At 43.5% G+C, this 20849-nt stretch overlaps 1 protein-coding gene across 15 annotated transcripts in view; it reads left to right on the top strand.

The window, feature by feature from the left end:
• The window catches only part of ANKS1B (ankyrin repeat and sterile alpha motif domain containing 1B), a 1051872-nt gene that overhangs the window by 924527 nt on the left and 106496 nt on the right, over nucleotides 1–20849 (top strand). The window lies entirely within an intron of this gene.

Genomic DNA, 20849 nt, shown 5'->3' with positions numbered 1-20849 from the left:
GGGGGGGGGGGGTAAACAGATCAATTATAATAGACTTTGTCATCAACACAACCCTCTGCCGGCCTTGCCACAGGTTAGGCAGTGGGGCTTTGTAAGTGTCCAGAGGTAGGACAAGATACGGAGCTACCCAAACTGGGATTTTTTTTTCTTAACTTTTATAAGATACTCTTTTTTTCCTCCTTTTTATACAAGCAATACATCATCATTATAGAAAAAAATGAGAAAATACAGAGAAGCAAAAAATAATAATTTGCTATCCCTCGACCAGATGACATTTTAGAATGTATCTTTCCAGATTTTTTTATATATAATTCTAATTAAAACATTACAATATCTTGTATATACTCAAGCCATTTGGATGTAGAAGATAAAGACTGAGTGACAGGTTTCGTTCTTCCAGTAGGCTGTCAGCTGCTTAAAGACAGGTACCGAGTCTCAGCACCCTTCATGTGCTATATTTATGCTCAGTAAATATGTGTGGGGTAAGTCATGCTGGGGATGGAGGATGGGTTTGTGAATAAATAGCTAGATTGTTTTATTTCTCACTTAAAATTTTAAGATTAAAAGATGTTGTCACATTAGCAAGTGTGACACTCATTGCATTCTTCTTGACAACAGTAAGGGTTATTTGACAATTCTTAAAGGATGCCTTCCTGTTCTCAGCTTGAATCCTTTGGAACGTTTCCATATTTTAAACAAGCAAACAAGACCAAAACCACCCCTCCCCAAACAAAACACGACAATAATAATTTTTAAAAAAAGATATAACATTTAAAAAGAGATCACATTTTCTGTTTGTGGCCTTATTAATTCACTCATGCTTGCCACATACAAATCATTGAAGAAAGAGGAAGGAAGCAAATTTGGACTTCCTGTGTCACTAGTTTTCACTTACTAAATATTCCATCTGTTGTACTGCCCGAGTGACGGGTCAGGAAGTATTTCCTCAAGTTGTTTAAAAATAAGCTTTCATTAGTGTTGTTTTTCTGTTATTTCTTGTAATGCAAAGTCAACCTGATAATGTTGACAGCAGTATGTTTGGAGAGATTGCCTGTCTCATGAGGAGCTTAGGATAATAAAAATCAAGACGACACCTCAGCTCCTTCTTGGGTGGAATTTCTAGTTAATCTGTCCCATCTGAGACATCTTTTTCCGTTATCTCCCTAGTCAACAGGAGGGATCCATTAGGCTATAGGTAGACCACAACTCAGTATCGTTGTGTTTGCCAATCACTGAACTACCTAATGTTTTTATGAGTCATTCAGACCGAAATTGGCCCCATTAGATTGGCTGTGTTCTTATTCTGGTTAATTACATGTCATCTAATTGCATAATTTATGCTATATATGTGCTTGGCCTTCGGGTCATGCATGATTTGCTATATATGCATAGTGACCCGAAGGCTAAGTGCCTTTCTTTATTGTACAATAAAGTCACAGGGAAAATAGAACTTATATACCTGTTTTAAAATACCATTTCTGAAAGGCTGTTTTTGGCTTTTTACAATGCTTTGATGCATTTTTAAAGAAAGCAATCTAAAAATGTCATATGATTTCTACCTGTGCCCTAAAGCCGTTAAATAATTATTTTCTGTGATTGCTCTTGTCTTCAATTTAATTAACTAAAAAAAAAAAAATGGTATTCCCATAGTTTCAGTTGTGAATGTCTTTCTACACATTCTTGATCATTTTAGTTCATTCTAATGATGTTCTCTATTGTCAAGTGAAACAAAAAAGATTAACCACCTTAGCTTTTCAGGCTTTATTTTTTTTTTTTAAAGATTTTATTTATTTACGAGAGAGAGAGAGAGAGAGAGAGCAGGGGGAGAGGGAGAAGCAGACGCCCTGCTGAGCACAGAGCCTGATGCGGGGCTCAATCCCAGGGTCCTGAGATCATGACCTAAGCCAAAGGCAGACACTTAACGACTGAGTCACCCAGGCGCCCCCTTTCAGGCTTTAGCTAAGTGTTCTTTTCTACGTGAATTCAGCAAATTCAGTTCAACAAGTAATTTATTGAGTTCTGGGATGGGCATTATGCTAGAATCCCAAAATGCAAAGATGTATGAGGCCTGCCATGTGGGGAAGGAACAAGCATGTAAACAGACAATCTGTTCAGTCACACGGTAGGTGACAGGTGCATTGGAGGCGCTAAGGAGGCATACTCAGCTTTACCTAGAGAGTGCCTAGAAGACTTCTCAGAGGAAGTGACAATTGAGATGAGATGCTAAGAATGGTGAGAAGCTTACCAAGAAAACCCGAGAAGAGGGGCGCCTGGGTGGTGCAGTCAATTGAGCATCCAGCTCTTGGTTGTGGCTCAGGGCCTGATCTCAGGGTCGTAAGATCAAGCCCTGTCTGGCTCTGTGCTCAGCGTGGAGTCTGCTTGAGACTGTCTCCCTCTCCCTTTGTCCCTCTGCCCCATTCTCCCTCCCTCCACCTCTCTCTCTCAAACAAGTAAATCTTAAAAAAAAAAAAAAAAAAAAAGCTGAGAAAAGGATGAGAGGCAAGGGCACATTCAGCAGAGTAAAGGCCATGTGTAAAGGTCAGAGAGACACGCACCACTTGGCCCCTGGTGGGACCCGCTAGTAATGCAGTATGGGTGGGGGTCAGGAGGAGTCCCAGGGGGCTGTTAGGCTTTAGCCTTTGCCAGTGAGAAGCCACTGAAGGGATCCTGAGCAGAGGTGTGGTGTGATTACACCTGAAGTTCGGGAGGTCAGGTGGTGCCCTGTGCATTCCTCATCCTTTGCCCTGTTGTTTATACTTAAAGACCATCCCCTCCTTCAGTTTTCATTACCATTCCCGAAGGGCTTGATCGAAACTATCACATTTTCTAGGCCAATGAGCTGGGAAAAGCTGAGTTTAAGGGCCACAGGCCAACAGGTGGCCTACCCCAGTTACCTCCTGGCTTGTCACAGCCGGGTTGGGGTTGCATCCTAACTGTCGTCCTTTTCTGGGCCACTTCTTCCTCCTGCACGCTCCTCACAAAACCAGTGAGCGGCTGCTCACAAGCCCAGACTTGCCTTGACAATGGAGGCAGTCTCTGAGCATGTGGATGGTCTGGGGCCCTTCACCGAGAGACCTGACGGCTCCTGTGCGTCCCGGGCTGGCATCAGAGAAGTGAGACATGCTTGTCACCATTTGCAGACACGTAAGCAATTCCGATCGAGTACAGTGAATGTCACAGGAAAGAAACGAACCAGAAAGGAGGGGAGAGAGATCAGGGAGCCCTCCTGCAGGAGACGGCGTGTATATCTCCCAAAGGAGGAAGCAAAGAAGGGCAGAGAGCGATGTCCAAGTGCCAGGCAAACAGACAGACTAGCTGTTGAGAACTGGAGGTGCTTCAGGCCCGAGTCTGGAGAAGGAAAAGAGAGCTGATAAGGAACCGAAGAGATCCCAGGCCCTGCACGCCCTGCCCCCAGAGGGTTTGGAACGGGGAGTTAACACAGCCAGTTGCAGAGAGACTGTTATGAGAGCAGAGAGAGTGTGCTGGAGGAGGTCAAGATGGAGATGGGGAACTGCCTCTGTTTCCCTCTGTTACTGAGCTCTGCCGGCGATGCTGGCAGGAAACGAGGAGCCCTGGAACCAAGTTAGCGTCTGTGGATCTGAGAGACACAGATGGCTCTGAAAGGGAGGCAAGGAGGCAAAATCGCAGGAGGTTAGAGATTGAGTGGATGTAGAGACGTGTAAGAGGGCAAAGTCAAGGATGAAGAGAGACGGGCCATCGTCCACAGATGACACAGTGTTTCGGGGCGTGCCACTGTTGGGAAATGGGGTCACACTTTTGGCTGGAAGTGAATGCCGTACTGCAGTCATATTACCCTTCATGTGCCTTCTGCTCCTTGGCTCGTTTTTATATCTGATCAAAAAATGAAACTACTTTTTGGGGCGCCAGGGTGGCTTAGTCAGTTAAGCATTCGACTCTTAATTTCGGCCCAGGTCATGACCTCTGGTTCGTGCGGTGGAGCCCCAAGGCAGGCTCCGGGCTCAGTGGGGGATCTGCTTAAGATTCTCTCTGTTCCTCTGCCCCACCCCCCCCTTGCATGCTCTCGCACACGCTCTCTTTCTCTTGCTCTCTCTCAAATAAATAAATCTTTTAAAAAATGAAATTCCTTTTATAAGTTCTGTGGAGCTCTGCAAATTGTTTTCACCTCTTTTTTTTCCTCCAAAACCTATGAGGAAGTTCAGACAAGTGGCAGTATTCTCATTTTGTAGATATAAATCAGTCGTGTGCAAAACCCACAGCTCGGGTGGCGGAGTAGGACTGGAATCTTCACCCTATTTCTTGCTTCTGAACTGCATTGTCTGCTTTGAAGATATGTCATGAGATTATGCGGTCCTAGCAAAATGGAGTTCCTTTTTTAGTTTTCAACAAGCAGCCATTGATGAGCATGTTCAGACAAACATGAAGTTTTTCTCTAAAGCTTATGTCTTTTAAATGTGTCGTCTGCTCACAGTCAGTCTATTTTGGAAGAGTCCACAGTTGTGGAAGGTTCACTGTGTGCTGCACATAGTATTAATTCATTTAACCATTCAGTTCTGTGAGGTAGATACTATAATTATCCCCTTGTTAGTCAAGTAAACTAAGGCACTGAAATAGTAACTTGCCCAAGGTCACCGAGCCACCCAAGGTCATCCAGCCACAGGCATTTGGGCCAGAGTTTGAACCCAGGCATCATGGCTTCAGCGCTTCTCACTTAGCTTATAGTAAATACATGATGAGTGGACAAGTTTAGGGCAGGGGCACTATTTTTCGGAAACTGCTCAGGAGCATTTGCTTAAAGATTTTTTTTTTTTTTTTTTTTTTAACTTTGAAAAGATATTTCTGAAAGCAGCAACACCAAACCTTCACAGTGGCATCCTGGATCCTTTCAGAATCGATCATGACTACACTGGAAAAGATTCATTTATCCAGAGATAGTTGCAGCCAAACTGGACCTCATTGAGGAACAGATTAAAAGCAGGACAACCTGTCAGAGAGAAACTGGATAAGTTGTCCCTTCCCCAGAGTAGTTCATTTAAATTGCATTAGTAGTTTTATTACTAAACTTGAGGGTTAAAATTCACGATGGCAAAATCCTAAGATAAGTAAAAATTAGCCCTCTTGAACCTAAGAAAATATTTTGGGGCAAGGTACGTAATGTCTCTTCATTATGACATGGTATATAAGTCATTAGAATCTGTTTTGTATCTGTATTACAGTTCAAACATACAGCAAAGAATTTCGAGGTACTTTTCAGTGTTATTAATTTCTAGATTCTTTCTCCTTTTGTGTGTGTATTTTCACATGTATTTTTCCAAATATATTTACTTTTCTAAGTATATAAAAATGTGTTAGCCTTTATTTTTCTCTGTGCTCGGATCATTTTAACCAAGTTTCTCACCCCTTTGTCCAATAAATCTCCATGTTTCCTGTCTGCTACTCTGATCCTTCCTTTTCCACACATCATTAAAAAGAATATTCTATCTACCCTAAAAAGCAGGAGCCCTTGTGTCACCCCTTAAACACCTTCCTCCTAATGAGATTGATTGCGATGTATTGTTACCCTTCATTTATTATCTCCTCAGTCCACGTTCAAGCCAAAGTCGCTCAGTTTTGTGAAGGAAATTGTGTGAGACGTTCTTCCAAATGCTCTAATAAAATTCAAATATATCACATCTGCTCCATTCCCTTAAACTAGTAATCTTGTAATTCCATCAGAAAAGCAATCAAATTTGGCATGCTTTTTTTTTTTTTCCTTCATAAAGCTCAGCTTCTTATTACTTTTAGGTTTATTTCCTCTAGAGGTTAACAGATTTTTTTATTACTCTCACAATATTGCAAAGTTGCCAAATTACAATTTCCAGGGTCACTTTCATCATTTGAAAATCAGGGCTCTCTTTTCCTTTTGCCTCATTTTGTGCTGCCTAAATATTTGGATTCCTGTTGATTCCACACGTCTTATCCTACCCAGATCCATTACTTCTAGGGGATGGTGGTCGAAGTGAGGAGGAGCAGACCGAGGATGGCCTCCCTGCTGCCGGCTGTTAGAAGCCATCTTCCCACACCATTTCCAAGCCATCCTGGCTGACATCCGTCATCTCTTGCTAGCCAACAGGTGTCGGCTCCATTCCTGGGTTCTGTGATCTGTAACCTGCCTCCCCGTTTACACGTTCTAGTCACATTAGCTCATCTGTTTTTGCTGCCCTTTAGAAGAGAACTCACTCAGAGTTCATTTTTATCTGCTTGGGTCCATTCTCTCATGTCTCTGTTTATTGGCAAGTAAAGTTATTTTCACCTCCAGGCCTATGACTGTCCTTCAACCACACATGGAGTAGTGTTTGAATGTTTGCTTTCTTGTACTTCACGATGAGGGCATTGTTTTTAGGTTGGATGCTCTGGGGCCTGGTTCGGAACAACTGCCCCTCTGATTCCTTCTCTCAGGTCTGACCAAGGCTACACCCCGGTGTAGCCCTGATAGATTTTATCGTTCTGTCCTAAGGTCTCCGCATCTCTTTTTCCATTTGCTCGTGCTTAATTACTTTCTTCACTGTTAATGAAGAATTCATTGATAGGTACTTTCTGTAGATTTTACTTTATTTTTCAGCTAGGTAACACTTAAGTACTTTCCTCCCCTCAACAAACAAAAACAACTATATTTCAAACTGTATTGGGGACTTAATTATTCCATACTTATTCCTGGAGGCGTGGAGATCTTTTTATTTCATTTATTCATTCATTTGTTCATTTATTAAACCAACATTTAATGAGTACTTCCTAGCTATCAAATACCGGGCTACAAAGATGATCACTCCTTTCCAAGCATTCACAACCTCGTGAAGGTGTCAGCAATGGAAACAGTCCTAAGTCAGTGTGATGGGTGCTGTGATGGACATGGATTTATAAGGTCTGGTAGGGGTTCCAGCCTGAGGAGGTGAAGGCTCTGAGGAAGAAGAATCCGATTGTAGGTGTGGGGAAATCAGGATGAGTTTCATGGGCAGACAGGGGAGAAGGGAGATAGTGTTTCATGGGAAGATGTAGTCTTACGGGATGGGTACTCTCAACTTATCCTGATTCCTCCTTCCAGATCTGCCCATCTTTGTATTACTGGCAGATCAAGAAGAAACTAAAAGTCTGTGGGAATGAAGCATGAGAGACTATGGACTCTGAAAAACAAACTAAGGGCCTCAGAGGGGAGGGGGGTGGGGGAATGGCATAGGCTGGTGATGGGTAGTAAGGAGGGCACGTATTGCATGGTGCACTGGGTGTTATACGCAACTAATGAATCATTGAACTTTACATCAGAAACCAGGGATGTACTGTATGGTGAATAACATAATATAATAAAAATATTATTATGAAAAAAAAATAAGTCTGTGGGAAACCCAGGCACAGAAGCTGGAAGGAGAAAATAAGTACTAGGTTTGTGTATTTGTTTGTAAGCGTTGCTGTAACAATACCACAGACTGGGTGACTTAACAGAAATGTATTTTCTCATAATTCTGGAGGCTCAAGATCAAGGCCAAGGTGACAGAAAGTTTGGTTTCTTATAAGGCTCTCTCCTTGACTTGCAAATAGCCACCTTCTTGCTGTGTCCTCACATGGCCATTTCTCTATGATGTTTATGTCCTAGTCTCTTCTTTGTATGAGGACATCCGTCATATTGGATTAGGGCCACCCTGACAACCCCATTTTAACTTCCTTAATTACCTCCTTAAAGGCCCTGTCTCCAAATACAGTCACATTCAGAGGCACTGAAGATTAGGGCTTCCGCATAAGAATTTGGCGGGGGCTTGGGGAAGAGACACACTTCAGCCCATAACAGTTTGTATTTAGGTTTTGGTAGTGTTTGAATCAACAGCATAACTGGTTTTCAGAGTCACTTGACTTAACTAAAAGAATATATGATGAGCTGTTATCTGCTGAGCAAAGCTATTTAAATGTTTTAAATTTATTCTAAATGTTACTATAAATATCCTAGATTTCCCATGTAGCTCCATTTAGAATTAAAATATTACAGAAGGGATACCTCATTAAATACTAAACTTTGTCCCTAACGGCCCAAGACACATGACAGTGTATAAACCTTTTAAGACTGCAGTGGAAGCCACATCACACATATAATCTCTGATAAAATGATTAGGCTCTAAATTGCTTAATTTCCAGTAATTTGTTCTCATTGTAGAGATAAATTCATTTATCTTGATTTAGATAGATCATTGTATAGAATTTCAATGTAGGTAAGAATATAGTTTAAGAAAGAACAGCTCCTCAGAAAATGTAACTGCTTCTTGGCTCTCCTTTACGGAAAAAAAATACATGTTTTGTGAGATCTGAAAGAATTTGAAATGTCTTTGCATTTTCAGGCATTCATAACTTTTCTAGTGTTGCCTTTGGTGGTCTGACAGGAAAAGCTGTGTAATGATCAGAAGATGTCAATTCTAATTTTAACTTGGACTCTCACTCCTTCATGATTTGTGCAAGGCATTTAATTTTCCCGAGCTTTTGTTTTCTCCTTGGTCAAAAGCAGATGATTATTTTATGTATATATCTCAAGCTTATTTGTTTTTTTAAAAGATTTTACTTATTTATTTGTCAGAGAGGGAGAGAGAGAAAGAGCACAAGCAGAGAGAGTGGCAGGCAGAGGGAGAAGCAGGCTCCCGCTGAGCAAGGAGCCTGTTGCAGGACTCGATCCCAGGACCCTAGGATCATGACCTGAGCCAAAAGCAAACGCTTAGCCAACTGAGCCACCCAGGTGCCCCTATATCAAGCTTATTTCATCTTTTACATTCTTGTGCATTTTTCCAGTGTAGGAATTATGTTATTGGATTAATATGCAAGATAATACTTTGGGGCGCCTGGGTGGCACAGCGGTTAAGCGTCTGCCTTCGGCTCAGGGCGTGATCCCAGCGTTATGGGATCGAGCCCCACATCAGGCTCTTCTGCTGTGAGCCTGCTTCTTCCTCTCCCACTCCCCCTGCTTGTGTTCCCTCTCTCGCTGGCTGTCTCTATCCTGTCGAATAAATAAATAAAATCTTTAAAAAATATATGCAAGATAATACTTAGATTTTAAATATCAGGACTTATTTTTAAACATTAACATAAATCATGCGTTATGGTAGAAGAGAGAAAATTGTGGATGATAGTATTTATACAGGCAGAAAGTAATAATGCCTTGCCAAGATGGAAGTGACTTAGAGAAAAAATTTTGAAATTCAAAAGGTGTAAGGTATAAGAAACTCCTCAGGTCACTTACATTACATGAAGAAACGGTTAAAAATTAGACCATTAAAGTCATTCTTAAGGTAAAATGAAAAAGATGTCCTTGAGGCAAATTTTAAAAGGGAAAAAGACCTGGGCCCAGTTCAAAGAGGTGGGAGGAAATTTAGATCCACTGAGAAAGGGAGAAATGGCGACACCTTCACCGTCCCTGCCCCAAGTCTGAGTCATCAAAGAAGGGACACAGGTGGGCACAGAGGAAGTCTCCTCTTATAAAATCTCCTAAAGGGACCCTTGCTGTTGTTGTCCCGCACAAGTATTTCGTAAGCACCAGTGGCGTGACACAGCACTGAACACAGCACCAAGGGAGTGGTGGTTCTGGTCCTGCCTCCTGGGCACCGACACCGATGCACAAGGGTATGACCGATATCCCTGCTCGTGGACGCTGACAGCCAAGTGTTGGCATTGGTTGACTAGGCCTTGTTAGTAGTAGGAAATGGAACTTGGTTAAGGGCCCCTCCCACTTCATTTCTAGTTAATTGGAGACAATTGAGTGGATGGCGTCAAATAGCAGGACCTTAGCCTGGTTCCTCATCATCTCACAGCTGGGCTCCCAGCTGCCCTGACATCTCCCAGGCAGTCCTGAGTTCTGTGGCGTACTTAAATAGGAAGGGGGGCGGGGAGCGGGGAGGAAGAATGGATGGAAGGAAGAAATAGGAAATAACACACTTCCCAAAAAGCTCTTCTGTTTGCTTCCTTTCTGTCTGGCAAAATGACTTCTGGGACAACCACCCTTTTTTGGACCGTGGACCTGGATCTTCCCACCCCTCAGCCAGGCCTGCTACTGAGGCCAGTGGCCCACAATCCTTTCTGCTGTTCAGGAAGCGTGTAACCGGCCGGAAATCAGCATCTGGATGCTGATCTTGAGTGCAAGCAGTAATCACAGCTAACATTTTCGTTAGTATTTTTCACACGCTGGGCCTCTTTGAAGTGCTTTAGATGGATTCTCACTGAATCTCCCTACCACCTCTAGAAGCTGGGTACATTATTACCTTTCTTTTACAGATAAAAGAAAGTGAGGCACCAGCACCCCTATTCCCTTATAGCACAGGAGGTCAGGCTAGAGCCTGCGCCTGGAGTGTCCCTCTTAGTTACTCACACCAGATGAAAACGATAGACAAAGCCCTGCTTTTGACAAGACTACTTTCTGGTTTTCTGGGTATTTTAGCATATTCCATCGTGAGCTCTTCGTGTGAAGCAGAAGTTCGCATTATCCCCATTTTACAGAAGGAAGTGATACTCAAAGGAGTTAAGTGGCAGTGAGTAGACAAGAAGTAATGGACAAGGTTTCTTTCAGTTTTAAAGCGCGAATTTCCCACAGAAGACAAATGTTGGCAAATATATATATATGTATTTGTGTATGTGTGTGCACGTGTGTGTTATTTTGTGCTATTTGTAGCTCAGAATCAGAATATTGTGCAACTACAGTTAGACTGATGGTTTTTAAACCTACTAGAGATGGTTGTCACAATTCTGGAAACGTCTAGAAATCCGGGGTTTTAGTTATTTTAATTCTTGTCAGAACTCGGGACTAAACACTGAACGACAGGCCCGCAGACGTATCTTCAGCACGTAACTACAAGCAGAATCTCGCAGCTCTTCTGTCCTCTGGGCTGACACAAGTCTTGTCCTGACTCAGTCTTTCAATTTCCCAGTCAAAAGCTTCTCCCTTCTGGAAGGTTTGGGTTCGTGCCCAGCCTTCTTTAAGGAAGACCTCCCTCTCACCTGGGTGAAAATGGTACTGGAGGCAGAACTCTCCTCCCCAGGCCCCAAGTCTAGTCATTTCTCAGTAAATATTTACTGAGCAACAAGCATATGCCACGCGCCGTGGAAGACCCTGGCGGTATAACCAACCATGGAGAGACACATGAAAATTCCGGTCCTCGTGGGGCAAATGCTTGGGTGTCTTTGGGGACATGACACAGGAGAAGCAGAAAGTGCAAGAGGTGCTCTGCCAAAGAACAAGCCACTGGCATCCCTGTGCTGCATACCTGAAAGTAACGTAACGTCGCACGTCAACTACGCTTCAACTAAAAAGAGAGAGAAAGAGAGAGAGAACAAGGTGCTCTGGGACAGGGGGAGTGGGGCTCCTGACCAATCGTCTTTGCGCCCTTGGACGCACTTAGTATCTCCAGAGCCTTTGTGTTTTCCATCTACAAAACAGGTGTACGGCACATCTCTGAAAACGGAGGAAGATGAGAGCACAGCACAGGAGCTGACGGAGCACCTGAGGCGTACGAGGTATGGGGTCCAGGTTAGGTCTCCCGCACGAAGAGAACTTTTTGCTAGGCCTTTCCTATCACAGTTTTCGGCTTGTAGGAGATTGGATAAATAGCGACAAATCTTCAGTATAATTGCCCCCGTTCGTGAAGCGTTGATCGTTGAGGACCGGGCCACATGCCGCATGTGTCGGCTCTGTCATCCAATTCTGCACGTTTACTGGTGACTTCAGCTCCACTTGGGTTCCTCTCTTCCTTCCCAGAGATAACCAGCACATTCAGGGAAGTCTGTTTTCCATGTATTTGGTATTTTTTTTTCCCCAAGGGACAATTAGTCGTGCCATCAAGATTTGAGATAATGGGGAAAACACCTTGTTGACACAGCCAAAGACTAATACCAGAATGCTCTATGCATATTTAAAGCCGTCAGAGGGTTGTTTGGTGGTGGTTTGTTTTTTGAGGACTTCTTTCCTGACATGTGCACCATTGCAGAAGATTCTGAAACTGTGTCTCTGCAGTATGCACCAGCCATGGGCTCGTCCACCTCCAGACAGCTGGATTCCTAGTCTGTAACATGAGGCAGCCACTCCTGGGACGTTCCAAGCAGCCCACACCTAACACCAGTGTTCCCGTTCCATGCGCAGCCCACACTTGGCTCCTCTCCTCCAGCCCCCTCAGGCCCAGGGTGTGCTCTGCCATGAATTACAGCTTTATTTATCTGAGCCTAAGCCTCTTTCCCTCTAGACTCTGAGCACCCAGAGCTGCTGAAACATCAATGCAGAATGCGTTTTAATCAGTGGTGTGAATGGAGACGAAAGGAGAAGCCTGTCAAACTGAGGCGTCAAGGGAAGATGTTCTGCTAAGAGAAGGTGGGCTCTCGGGAATAAAACACCCAAGTGGGACTCAGAGGCCGCTTCTCACTCGGGGGATGCAGACAATGCTTGCTTCACCTCCCGTAAATGGCAGAAGCATGAAGAAGTAATATCCGGAAAGAAAACTGACTTACAGTCCAGGAGACGTAATTTGCTGTAAGAAGTTTATGAAAGGAATGAAGATGACAGCTGCCTTTTTCCTACTGCGGGTTGCTGATTGCATTTGGTCATTTTTCATTTTGGTTCAGCTCTTTCCTGTCTGTATGATATAACCGTTACGTTTTTATGCCATTTTAGATTTTCTTTTGTTGTCACGTGTAGGAAATGGATTACATTCTTCTTGTCTGTGAAACCAAAGAGATTGTTTTGCTTGGAGATGATCTCACACTGTGTGGACTGAAGAGTACAAAAGAGATCAGGTGCCAGAAAAGTCTATGCTTGAGATGAGGTTTATTGTAATGGCTCTAAGAGGGATCAGGGTAATCCATTTGACCCGAAAGCTCATCCTAACCCATAGTGACAGAAGCAGCACAAAACATTACCCCACTTCTCTAGATGGCTGCCTCGTGGTTACAACTCCTGCTTCTGTACGAAATCCCTTGGAGAGGAGGTTATATGCAGTTTCTACATTTATTTTTTTCACTATCCAATCCACCTCTATAACCTCAGCTTTCCACATGGGGTTATTCATGAATTCAACGAACGTTTATGTCGCACCTCCTATGTGTCAAGCCAGGTGCCAGGTGCTGTGATACATGTGGCGGGGGTGGGGAGACCATGATCCCCACCTTTGCTTAAAACCTAGTGGGGAGAGGAAGAAATCAAGAGACCATGGAGCCACAGTATGAAATTGCTGCAGGAGAGATGCCACGACTTTGGTGGAAGTGTAACAGAGGGCACCTCAACCAGAGAGGGAGGTCAGGAGAAACGTTCTGGAGGAAGTGACACTGTAGGGAGAAAGGCAGGCGAGGCTGAGCTGGCCAGACTGTGCTTCTTCCCCAGTGGGGAAGGACAGTTGGGGGAGGCGTTCCAGGCAGCACCCACAAAGGCACAGGGGCCAGAGAGAACACTTTCCAGCCAAGCTCATGTCGGGTCACATGGCCAAGCCTCGAGCACAGGTGAGACACGGCAAGACATGACTCTGGAGCAGTGGGCTGGAGGCCGGTGGGAGAGGGTCCCTAAAGCGTGCTTGAGGACTGCACGCACCAGCCCAGAGGCAGTGGGGAGCCGTGGAAGAATTCTAGGCTGGCAACATCTGTAGTGCTGAAAGCTCATTCCAGTTGCAGGGGAGGAAATAACTGGGTGTGGGGTAAGACTGGACATAAGAAAACCACCTGGAAAATTGTCATATTAACATCAGTGAGAAAGGACCAAGGCCTGGCCTGGGATAGCAATGAGATGGGCAGATTGGGGTTCCTTGGAGTGCTATAAATGAGGGAGCATGGTGACTCTGCTCGAGCCACGCTGGCCTTTTAGCTTCTCCTCAGACGCAGCGGGGACATTCCTGCCTGGGCCTTTATGCTAGCTGTTCTCTCAGTCTGAAGCAATTTGCCCCCAGATACCTATGTGGTTCTCTCCTCATCTCTTCAAATCTTGGTTCCAATGCCACCCTCTCCTTTTCTTTTTTATTAAGATTTTATTTATTTATTTGAGAGAGAGAGAGCATGAGCAGGGTGAGGGGCAGAGGGAGAAGCAGACTCCTTGCTGAGCAGGGAGCCTGATGCAGGGCTTGATCCCGGGACTCAAAGGCAGACACTTAACCGACTGAGCTACCCGGGTGTCCCCTCATTGCCCCTTCTCCTACCCTGACCACTCTGTTTAAAACTGCACCTCATCGCCCCACACGCATCTGAATTGCTGTCACCCTGTTTTTCCTTGTGTCATTTATTCCCCTCCTGGAATCCTCTGTAAGTTTAATTATTTTTATGCTCATTGTTTATGATCTTTCTCCCCTGCTAGATAGGCTCCATAAGGGCAAGAGTGCTTTTGTCTTGTTTTGTTTTGTCAGTTTGCTCTTCTATCCTAAGCTCTAAAACAATGCCATGTACATAGTAGGCACTCAGCTAACATCTGTTGAACGCATAACTGGATGGATGTCGGGGCTGAAGATGGGAGAAGAGGCATGCATGGTGCTCAGTTTTCTGGTTCAGGCAGGTGAGGGGGGAGAGTAGGTAGAGAACTCATTAAAATGGGGGAAAGAGAAGAGGAACAGGAAATGGGGAAGATGACAGGTACCTCTTGAACCATTTGCCGGGTGCTAAGATCAGGCATCTCAAGGTAGAAATGGAAGAGGGCCTGAGGAAGAGCAGGGAAGTTTTGGAGTAGAGGCAGAGGGCTGACTGAAGGCCACGAGAGGTGTTCTGCATGGTCTGAGGGCCCAGCCACACTTGCTGTCACGAATGTGTAGCGGCTGCTGGCAGGACTTTCCCCCAGCAGAAGGCAGCACTGTGGGCGTAGAGAAGACGCTTGATTTGGTTAGAGGCCCAGCACTTGCAGGGCCAAAGCAGACAAGGGAAGTAGTAAGTTGGAAATGTAAGCGGCCTCCTGGAGTTTATCCTGGATAAGGAAGGACGGGAAATCATGAATGGGATAAATGGCAAGGAAGAAAAGGAGGAACTGACGGAATGAAGGTCCAGACGAGGTCTAGCAGCCTGTGTACTGAGAGTCAGAGTGAGCAGTGGAGGGACGGAAGAAAGCAGCCAGTCGTTTTCCGTCATCAGCCGAGGGATTTTTACTGGGCACTTTATTAGTCAGAGCTCTCCAGAGAAACAAAAACCAATAGACTATGAATATATAGAGATTTATCTTAAGGAATTGGCTCACATGATTTTGGAGGCTGACAAGTCCAAAATCTGCCATCCAAGTCCTAGGGCCATCAGGTTGGAGACCCAGGGAATAGTCTGTGTTTCAGTTCATGTGCAAAGGTCGTCTGCTGGCAGACTTGCCTCTTGCTGGAAGAGGGTCAGTCTTTTGTTCTATCCAGGCCTTCAGTTGATTGGCTGAGCCCCCCTCCCCCACCTTATGGAGGGTAATCTGCTTTACCAAAGTCCTCTGATTTACATGTTGCTTGCATCTAAAACACCCTCCCAGAAACATCCAGAATAATGTTTGACCACCTATCCGGGCACTGACAAGGAACTTCTTGTCTGAGAATCCATTGGTGGTGCATCTTGCAGAGACAGAACCTCAAAATCTTCTGTAGGATGCACATGTTAGGAAAGAAGTCCTTAAAACAACACCACCTCTAATGGCTTTACATGAGCACAGAGCAGCCAGATATTAATCTTTGGCTGTGTAGACAAGGTGTTGCCCAGATTATCTCACATATCGATGGCATGAGTAATTTTCCCTTGGAAAAAAAAAAATACCAAATTCCTGAAAAACAGACTTCCCCAAATATCCTGGTTATCTTTGGGAAGGAAGAGAAGAACCCTAGCAGAGCTGACACTTAATATTATTACCCACATCACGCTGAGACTGTCGGGGCACCTGCTGTTAAAATAGCCGTCATGGGCCCAGGTCTCCTTGGGGAAACAGGAAGGATAGGATGGTTGCTTGCTTTGAGCCACGTAGAGTCTGTGGGGAGATACGGGCTTTTATGGCTGCTGAAGTGAATGACACCACTGGCATGCAGCTCAGTGAGCTCCCGGGCTACCTCCGGAGAATACAGACTCCTTTTTATGTTGAAGATAAATCTAGCGCAATGCATGCACTGGGTCAGTAACATAAACTATTCACAGATACTTTTCCAACCCTTTTGTGTCATCTACATTACAGTGAACTTTCTATCAAGATGACCATGGAAAAGAATTCATTAGTATATATAGACTAATTCCCTACCCCAAGAATTTCTCCAGGTACACCTGTAGCATTTTATTCCTCACTTGCTAATGTACCACTTTATTTTTGTTCTAATTAGTTGTCAGTGGTCCCTAGTTGATATGAGAAAACAACATAGTAGGTTTATCTACCAACCAAGTTGATGCAAAGAATAACAGAACTTATTTATATAGAAGAATGGCCTTGTCCGCTCCTCCTCCCAACACTGGACCTATACAACCAGCACACTTTGTTCAGTGCCTCCTTTAGAAAAACATTAACAAATAACGTTCGTGCACCCCAGAAGGGGATTAAAAGTGTGTGCCATAGGGGCACCTGGGTGGCTCAGACAGCTAAGTGTCTGACTTTGGCTCAGGTCATGATCTCAGGGTCCTGGGATCGAGCCCCGCATCGGGCTCCCTGCTCAGCGGGGAGTCTGCTTGTCCCTTCCCTTCTGGCCCTCCCCCTGCTTGTGCTCTGTCTCCCTCTCAAATAAATAAATAAAATCTTTAAAAAAAAGTGTGTTGCCATAATCAGACTAACCAGGATCCCCACCTAGCCAGGCACGGGGGGGGGGGGGGCTAGAAATGCCTCACTTGGCCGTATTCAGAGCCATTTGGGGTTTGCAGCCTGTAAGGAACATCGGTACTCTAATTTGCATGCCTGGTGCCTCCTGTACATTGCCTGTGGAGAGCCCATTAGCAGCAGAGGTCACGGAGGCTGGGGTCCCGCAGAGCTGCGGGAAAACCAAGCTGTTTTGTTCTTCTCAGGTGAGAGAGGACAGAACCTCTTTATCATGGTTATTATGGTTAATAAGCATTTACTAATAGGATGAGGGGCTGAACTCCACTCACAGAGCATGAACACTTCATTACACAGAGCAAGGCTGGAAGGGCTTATAACCCTGAAAGGATCTAAAAAAGCGTATCTTTGTGATGAGGGTCTCCCAGACACAGATGAGTCAAGGACCTAAGAGACGGTGACATGACTGGGTTTCAGACTGCATGGTATATTGCAAATGGGTTGGATTGGAGATCATGGTGAATGATCTGTCGGTTTTCATGTAGGGACTATATCGGGTCATTAAATGCAACTGTCTATGGTCAAGGTATAGTATTTTATACTGTGGCCAAAGAACATTCTTTGGGAACATATTCCTATCAAAATCTTCACTTTGCACATCACATTTCAGAGCTCTACATGAATCTTGAGTGTGTATTACTGCATATAAGATGTAAAGCAAAGTTGTTCTGAACAATTTTGGGATGGGGAGAGGGAGAGTGGGGGATGTGCATTATTGATTCATGCTTGACAGTGAGAGCCTTTACTCTTGGGTTTTTTTTTTTTTTTCAGTAAACGGGTTTCCAGACTGCCACGTTTGTTCCTATTAATCCATTTCCCCAATATCTCCAAGTCAGTCATTGCTAAGTGACATTATTCAAGCAAAGGATTTTGTGTAAAAATGTCTATTCAGTTTTAATGATGAAATTTCATATTCTCATAGTTGTGAGGCTGAGTTTGCAGAGTACTTACTCTGTGCTAGTCCCGTTAGCGTGTTTTGTAAGCTCATTTGATTCTCATCCAAACAGTCCTTTGGGATAGGACTTATTATTATTCCTACTTTACAGATGAGAAACCTGAAATGCAGAGTGTTCTAGTAACTCTCCCACACAAAAACTGCTGGGAAGTGGTAGCACGGGGTCCGAACTCAGTCTGACTGACCCCAGGGTCTGGGCTCTTACACCTCGTCAAGGTCAAGTCATCAATTGGTTTTACTTTACAAAAAGGAAACTTTAACATCTGCGTAACTACACCAAAATCTTATTACACGGAGGGATGATTCAAACAATTTAGAATAAAAGAACCGACACAAACCCTTAACCTTTAGAAACAGGTACAGCAAATTTGTCTCTCAAAAATCATTACTGAATTTTAAAAAGAAAAAAAGAAAATGAGATTTAAAATATTAACAGCATTTTAAACATGTGGGAATGGGAAGGTCAAGATTTTTTTTTAATCATCTGTCACAAGAGAAAGGTAACCCCAAATGACAGTGTTACTTCACGTCATTCTTTTTCAAAGTGCAAATTTCAGGCGCTGTGATTTGCAGCAAAAAAAGAAAAAAAAAAGAAAAGCAGCATATCAGAACTCCGAAGCCCCAAGATTCACTCCTGGCTTTTCTGTTAACTCTGGGTGACCTTGAACACATCACCCTCTGAGTCTCAGTTTCCACAAACTTAAAATCTTTTTCTTCAAGTCATCACCGGAGTTTGTGCCAGCTCTAATAGTTTTTGACTATCTTCAGACTAGATACTACTGTCGAATTTTTATATGCTGTCTTAGAATCAAAACTAATTATGCTCTTTTCTAAGATGATTATTGTGGGGTGTTTTTTTTTTTCTCCTGATGAGATCAACAGCTGGGCAGACCTCTTTTTCAAACACTGTTAATTGGTCACATGAACTCCACCATCACAGTGGATCTTTGGTCATTTGCTGAAGATGGGGAGGTGTTCTCTTCCGTCCTCCAGAAGACACAGATCCTCCACATGGTCCAGAGCCATATGGGAACCATGAGAACAACAAGCAAGGGGGATGATCTAGTAAATAAGCAACACTCTCCCTTCCTTCCTTCCTTCTGCTTTTTTTATTTTTTCCAGAGACACTAAATCAGTTTCCCTTTATATCAGAAATTAGGCTCCAAGAAGGTCCTCCCAGAAAATTGGTAAGAGAAAGGCCAAAATCAAGATATGGAGTCTGATTCAACCATATTAACAACATCTCCACTAGAGCTGGAAATTATGAAATAGCATAAACTCTGAAGTAGAAGCTGTCTTGAGGTTCCTAAGAATTTACCATAGCTCTGGGAATTTAGTGAGACTCTAGTGTGAAGATACAAGTTCCCTCCCACCTGACCTGACCCTGGAGATGAAGAGGGGTTGGGAACGGGATACAGGGTGAAGTGAACCAGGTTTCCACAGATCTGTCAATAACCCTTTTATGGACTTCAAACCACTCTGTTCCATCGCCCCTTCACCTCTGAAAAATAAAACCGAAAAAAGTAAATAAGTAAACTCATGTCAATGAAAGGGAAGTGAGAGCAATTTTCATTTTTAGGGCCTTTAGTGGAGAAGCAGTTTGAGGAAGTCTGTGTTCCTGCACCATCGACAGCGTGACTCTTTTTCTTTTGAAAGGCCGGCAACATCTTGCTCTTTTCCTTCCCTTCTAATTTCGTGCATTTTTAAAGTGAGGGCTGTAGCGTGCTTCTTTATCAAGGTTTAATGAAGACATTAGTATTCATTCAGTAAGCACAAGGTGTGCGTGTATCTCTAAGGAGCAGAGATAGACAACACAGGGTCAAACTTACTGAAATAAAAGTATGGCATCCTTTCTTGCAATTCGGAGGCCCCGAGTTTGGCGTTTATGTGAAGAGCATACAGGACGGCTTCAGCATACAATGAGGAGTCCGCCGCCCCTGTTGAATTCCTTTGTTCATAGAATATATTTCAGTGCGTTCAGCATCCAGGTGTATTAGGATACTCAGGACTGTAAAAACTCGTAGGTTTTTAAATCTTCAAGGCTGCAGAAATTGCATGCATACATTAACGGCGCAGGTTTTCAAAATCATCTTGGAATGAGGGAAAACGTGAGTAGCCTACGAGAAACATATGGTACGAACTGTTCATTCCATTTGCATTTGTTTCTGAGAGCTGTACTTATTGCAGCTTATAAAATCAATTCAATTTAGCTTTTGCTTCTCTGTGCAATAAATTATTTTCTGTGTAATAAAGAAAATATGAGCCAGAAATATGGATCTGAAAATGTTTTTGTCACAAATCAAGGTGTCAGTCTGTTGACCCAAATATAAGCAAGACTGAAAAGTCTCCCTACAGAAAATCCAAAATTTGGGGGAGCTTTTCCCATTTTGCTTACACTGATTTTAAGAAAAATAGAATATATAAATGTCAGATGTGGAGAAGACCACACAACCTATAACTTTTACATCTCCTGCGCTATACTGATCTAAATGTTGTCTTATACATTCATCAATTTGAATTCGATCAGCTACAATGCACGGCATAAAAGATTTATTTTCCCTTTTGTTGTCACTGAAAACATTGAATCAACATCCAAATTATACTTTTCTGATAAAATTCTTAATCTAACAAGTCCTTTCTGTTTGTTGTCATTCATAGCTTTACTTCTGATTCATTATTAATCAGAGCTCATGTGTTCAGTCGCTATAAACTGTTCATAATGGCTTCTTTGTAGCTCTTAGATTTCTCTAATCTCCCCACAGTGAATTACAGTAGAACTCAATTCATTTGTTGGCATTATTAAATAGTTGATTAATGCCCAGGTTTTAAATTGTTCATCTTTTCTTATTTTTATAAAGAACTAAAATTAGGATTTGCTGTTTTTGCCAGAAACCAGTGAGAATTTTCAAAATATTTCTCTTTGAAGCCTCGGGCTCTGATACCCTCACATATGTGAATGTTCTATTGAAGTCGTTTTGGTAGCTTGAGCCCCCATAACTGTCTGTTCTTACTTGTCAGGTTAGAAGTCTGGGCATTAGACCCCAAAGCTCTCCTAGACCAGCCCTTATTTTCCTCAGGAGCTAAATAGGTTCATGAGAATGAGAATGTCTTCAGCAAAATGTATCACAACAACCCAGACCCAACATTTTT

The sequence above is a fragment of the Ursus maritimus genome, unplaced genomic scaffold (genome assembly GCF_017311325.1).
Source record: "Ursus maritimus isolate PB19 unplaced genomic scaffold, ASM1731132v1 scaffold_21, whole genome shotgun sequence".
Taxonomy (NCBI): domain Eukaryota; kingdom Metazoa; phylum Chordata; class Mammalia; order Carnivora; family Ursidae; genus Ursus; species Ursus maritimus.
Note: the sequence above shows the minus strand (reverse complement) of the source record. Positions and strands in the feature narration are given on the sequence as shown.